Genomic DNA, 6,000 nt, shown 5'->3' with positions numbered 1-6,000 from the left:
GTCTGTCACTGTATATTTGTAAAAATACAGTCAGTGGACTTCATAATACGCTCATTGCGCTCAATATATATATTTTCCGGTGTTTATACGGTCACTAGCTCACCCTGACTGAGTATGTGTGTGCATGCACGTGTAGGTTGAGCACTTGAGCGTGACCGTGTGTGTTCCATCGTGTGCTCGGACATGCATGCATTAGGGCGTCGCGCGTGTTTTTGCGTCCATGTGTACGTGTGACTATTGCATACACGTAGGGGGAATACGTGTAGGGGCCACTAAGGAGCAGTCAAATCACACAGTAAGTTAGTCAGAAGAAGCAACCATCATTTCACTCTTGAATGACACGTACGCAATATAAAATGGTTGATATGGAGAGAAAAAGAAAACCACTATATATACACTAGCAGGAGCCTAAGCTACAAGCCTGCTTGCTTAGGTTGCTCTCTTCACAAGCATAGAACGACGGGCCTGATCCCGGAGCTGGGGGAAGGGAACAATGTTCTACATAGACACGGTCGACATCGGCGAGGGAGAAAACCCACAGTCGGTGCATCCCAATCGGGGGTCACCGCGGTATGGGCCGATGTCGCGTCCCAACCGCCCTTCTAGCTACAGCCCGACGTCCCAGGTAGTCCATCTTCCTTTTGGAGCCGGCTTGCTCCACTGCCGTAGCTCCATCTCCATGTCGATCTTTCTCTACTTCTACCGGCTTCTACTTGTGATGAGTTTATGTCTCATGAACTAGTGCCAGTACTATTATTCTAATCACACTTCTTCAATATCATTGCCATTAGGGATGCTCAGGTCGATTTTAGTGGAACTGCACAAAAGCATCGTATGATCCGAGGGTGCCAGCCATCTTTCCTTCGACAGGTTCTACCTGGCCAGGAAATTAAATCATGTTTAGGGTTTAGGGTTTAAGTCGTAGTGACCCCATTAGTAGTTTTTCTTTCATACACGCTCTCACAACTTTTTTCTTTAGTTGTGAAGTAAATATTGGCTATGATCTGTGAATCATTGAGATGCATCAGCATGCGTGTTAGTTTTCCTTTGTATTTGATGGAATGTTGTAACGGGGCAACCTTGGAATAGGAATGAAAATGGAGTGGAAAGTTTCCATTTTTCAGGAGAAAAATGGAAACGGAGAGAAACCAACGTTTCGTTTCGTTGGATCGCGCCATCGAGCAAAACCAACGTTTAAATCACGTCTGTCGTGTTCGTGTCTCACCCTCCTCCACGGCTCGACCCCACACGGTCGCTCGGCATGCCACTCACCGCAAACCAAGTATACGATAACTTTCCCGCCTGCTTGTCAATGGATCGCGCCATGGAGTACTAGCACTACTGGAAGAGATTGACGAATTGGGGGAGGATAGCTAGCTGTAGCACGGACTCCCAAGAACTTTTTACATGCATGTTGTAGCCGGCTATTGCGACCTTTGAACGCGGAGCAGCCGCGTGCACCCGGAAGTGGCGCGGGCGACGCTCTCTCGGCCGGCGCGCCGCTTCAATGCCGGCGCCAGTGAGAGGTTGCGTCCGCTCTGGCCGGGCATGAATGCGGCACTGACCGATTCGGGCGGGAAGCACGCGCGGGTGATGAAGAGGGTTCGGGTTGGTCAGGACCGGCCGTGGCAGCGGTCCGAACGTGCAAAAACAAGAGATGTTGTACGTTAATATTGCTGCGTATATAATTAACAACGTAAATAATGTGCCAGTTGCACAAATATGATTGGAGATGGAGATGGAAATGGAATTTTACGTAAACACGGATATGCATGTCTATGTCTATGTGTGTGTGCGCGACGACTCTCGCGACCTGGAAGCGGGGGCGTGTTTTTGATCGAGTTTTCTTTCTTGGTACATTAGAAAAATTGTCCGCCAGTTTTCGTTTCTTTTTTCCGGGAACACGCGTACTCTATTTAAAACCACTGCTATGGAGAGATTTTTTTACTCCATTATAGCCTCTTATTTGATAGAGTTTCTCGCGTCTCGCTGTCTCACCCTCTCCATATCAAAACAAGATGACAGTGTCCACTCTATCTCTCTCCTCACCGGTGGTCACAGATCTGGCCGAATCCCGTCCGCTGCAGGAGGTGAGGAGGTGCAGCGTTGACGTTGTCGCCGTCAGCGACGGAGGAAGCCGATGTGAACCGTCCTCTCGGAGCCGGCGCTGGCGCGGACGAAGATCCTCCGCGCCCTTGTTCGCTGCCGTCGTGTGGGCAGATCCCGCCCACCTGCCTAAACGACATCTCGCCCACCTGAGGTATAACTTCTTGTACTGGTCCAGCTCCCCAGGTCGCCGCGTGCGGGTTTTCTTCTATGCGACTACTCCCCAGCTCCCCATGCATAGTAGCTAGGGTTCGTCGGCTGGTCCAACATCACCTACTAGTATTATTATAGAGGAAATGCCACTCAAAAAGTTGTCCTGATTTATGCCTCGGTGGAGGTATACATGTTGTTTCGACAAAAAGTACATGGTGGTTGTGCGGTCATTGTCCATATGGTGGTAGTACTATCACTAGTTAAATGAAGAAATGCTTTTTTCTCTGGTATCCTGGTTTAGTTCCCATCAAGATAATTATGATGCTTCTGTTTGTTGGTGTACTTTTCATTAATTCTTATTGACAATTGAGATGTCGTTGCTAACCCTTTTTTATATTTTTGGAAACAGCGATGCGTGTCTCCATACCCGGGCATGTCTTCCTCAATTTTAGTGGAACTGCACAAAATTGGATGGCCATTGTTGTTCCGCCTCACTGTCCTCTGCCACGTGGTTCTTCCTTCCTCGAGCTTGATTACTGAGAAGAAACAGACCACAGTGAGGATTTGTCGAACTTCATAGGTGCCTCACCCAAACTTGATGCCAAATGGATGATGCATCACCACGATGACCTATCGATGCTCATGGTTGCGCCTCATGGTTGCGTCGGCTGGTGAAGCTGATCGATTTTCAATGAAAAACAACCTGTCTTCCATCAGTGCTCTTTGCTTGTTACACACAAAGATGATATCCTTCGTCAGTTCACCTTGGTTGCGTTGGAGACACAGTCGTCTTTCACGTTGGTGCAATTTTATCACACAATTGGCTATGAACCAAATGTTTCCTCGAAGAAGGATCAACGTTGGTACTAAGAGCATAAGTTTTGTATTGATTTCTAAGCCTTCTCACAACTTTGTCTCCAGCTCCCCTGTAATTTTATTTGTCCAGCTATTAACTTTGATTTAAAAAATGGTGTGGACTAAAAACCCGGATGGATGTAGTAACCCTCCATTTTTATTTACTCCGCATATTAGATTTGACTGAAGTCAAACTTTGTAATACTCTCAAACCTTTCCGATAATTGAAATTAAAATTCTTTATTTGTACACACTCTCACACGTTTCCGATAATTTGGCGCATGTGTGGTTGTTCACTTAAGGGAGGGTAGTGTACCACACGTGAAGGACAGGAAGTGCGACCAGGACGCGTGGGCGTGGATCGTTAGTTCATCGGAAGTAGTACTAGTTTTCTTCACTATACATTAAATAAAGAGTTTCGTTTCGTACTTACACAATTTAAAATGATTGTTATGGAGAGAATAAGAAAACCACTCCACTATATATTAGTCGTATACACGAGAGTACTATATGGACGCAGCTTCATTGACTTAGTGCACCTGCCTTTGGATTTATGACAGGTGGGCCCAAAATGTGGCTGGCTCACCTATCATACAGCCAAAAGCAGGTGCAATGAAGGCACCGGAGCTCAGTCCGTACTACAGTAGTATATATATAAGCGAGAGCCTCAGCGCTTGTTCGCTAGGGTTTGCACTCTCCACACGCTCGCCGCACTACATATATGTTACACGCTGGAGGCTCAGTGTTCATTTGCTAGGGTTTCCTATATTCACAGTCTCTCACCCTCTCTTCACCAGATCTAAACAAGACTGCGTTGGCCTCTTATCTCTCTCTTCCCCCTCACAGCTGGTGAAGGAGGCGTCCGTATCCCGGCGCACCGGGAAGGGGAGGAGGTGCAGCGTTCACTCTATCGCCTTCGGCGAGGGAGGCAATCCACTGCCGGCTGCGTTGTATTCTTTCACCCAGCGCCTGTGCGGGAGGGCCACCGACCCCTTCTTCCTTGCTGTCGTACATAGTGTGGGCAGATCCGGCCTCCCGCCGCACGCCTTGCCACATCCCGACGACCCTAAGGTATAAGTTTCTTTGAAACCATCGTTGCTCTAGCTGCATGTGGATCTTTTTTGATCTGTAGTCGAATCTAGGTCTTGGTTCAAAGAGGAAAGAAGGGTGCGGTGGGCTGGAGCAAGAATCTAGGACGTGGTTCAATGAGGAAAGGAGGGGCGGAAAGTAGTATAGACTGGCTATCCAGCCGCTTTGTAGGTCGAAAAGGGAAAAAGGGGGTAACCCAGTACACACATCTGTAAGGAACCGATCTCTTTGTTGAAAGGGGAAAGAAACTGGGGGGGTCGGGTAGTTTGTGCAGGACTAGATTTGCTGCCCACATAGGAAGAAGGTTCAAAGAGAACAAATATGGGACCAGCGCATATATGCTGCTTGGCTACATACTCTGCATCACCCATTTATACGTGTGGACGCACATGGTGCTGGCATGTCCCATACAGCTATTTTGCTGTTGTTAATCTAAGAATGCCGCCGGAAAATTGAAGCAATGCCACTGTTAAAAGTAAATTACATTTTTTAACGAATGTTGTTTCAAGAGAATGTCTCTGTTAATATGAATCAATGCAACCGTTTTAGAAATGCTACTGTCCTACTTTGTTTTCCATCCAAGATAAGTTAGATGCTTCTTTCTGTCACCGTTTGTTTCATCCTCCTTTATCGGCAAGTAATTGTTTCCTTTTTTGCCTCTGTTAAAACAGGGCTATCGATTCAACTTGTTGCTATTGCGACATTTTGCTTCGCTACTCGAAACACTTATGTTTTAAGAGTGTTTTGTGCAGTTCAACTTGAATGTCACACCGGTGACTTTGCTTAATTTTTGTGGAACTGCACAAAAGGAGATCGAGATTCGTATTTTACCTTTGTCGGTCTCATGAAAGGTCAGTACAGGCCTTCATCCACATGATTGTGCAGTGTGCTTTGAGATGTTGTGCTACTTGTATTGGTACTGTTTTAAATAAATGTTGAATTGAAGCTATTGTATTGCTGTCTTTTCCCATTAAGTAGTGAACAAAAATGGGACCAACCCAGACATGATGTTTGTTGCTTTGTTACAATAAACTCTGCATCACCCCCTTTATAAGTAGATGGAAGCACATATTGTTGTTGCGCCCACTCTCCCCTGGAACCGTTTATGCTTTTCGTTAATCTAATGCCGCTGGTAAAATTAAGCATTGCCACTCTCAGAATTAATTAACTACTGAATCTTAGTTCAAAACTGCAACACTTGTTAGGAATGGTACTATCCTGCTTTGTAGTTCTTTCTACATGTTTAACCAAGGTATTGTTAAGATAATGTCTTTGTTAAAATGAATCAGTTGCATTGTTTTATGAATGGTACTTTTCTGCTTTGTCGTTCTTTATACATGTTGAAACAAGGCATTGTTAAGATAATGTCTCAGTCAATATGAATGAATCACACTGATGGAGAATTGCTACTCTCCTGCTTTGTTTCCCATTAAGATAAAGTAGATCAGTAGATGCTTTTCTTCTGGGAGTACAAGTCATCAACCATTATTTCTCAGTAATTGTTTCCCTTATACCTATTGTTGCTTACAGGGATATCAAAATTAAAGCTCGTTTTTATTCCGACTTCGATTTTATTTGAACTGCACAAAAGGAGCCAATGTGTCCAAGGCAAATGGCTGCATTACTGGGTCCAGTTGGTCGTTCCACTTTGTAAAAAGAAGCAATCACTATTTGCGCTACATTACAGAAGGAATGACCGAGAAGCTTTACAGAGTATTATTAGACACCGATGACATGACCAGTCTGCAGAGACCATTGGCAATTTAACAACACGTGGAGTGCCCTGGGCAAAAAGTG

The sequence above is a fragment of the Triticum aestivum genome, chromosome 7D (genome assembly GCF_018294505.1).
Source record: "Triticum aestivum cultivar Chinese Spring chromosome 7D, IWGSC CS RefSeq v2.1, whole genome shotgun sequence".
Taxonomy (NCBI): Eukaryota; Viridiplantae; Streptophyta; class Magnoliopsida; order Poales; family Poaceae; genus Triticum; species Triticum aestivum.
This window is presented reverse-complemented; position numbering follows the sequence as displayed.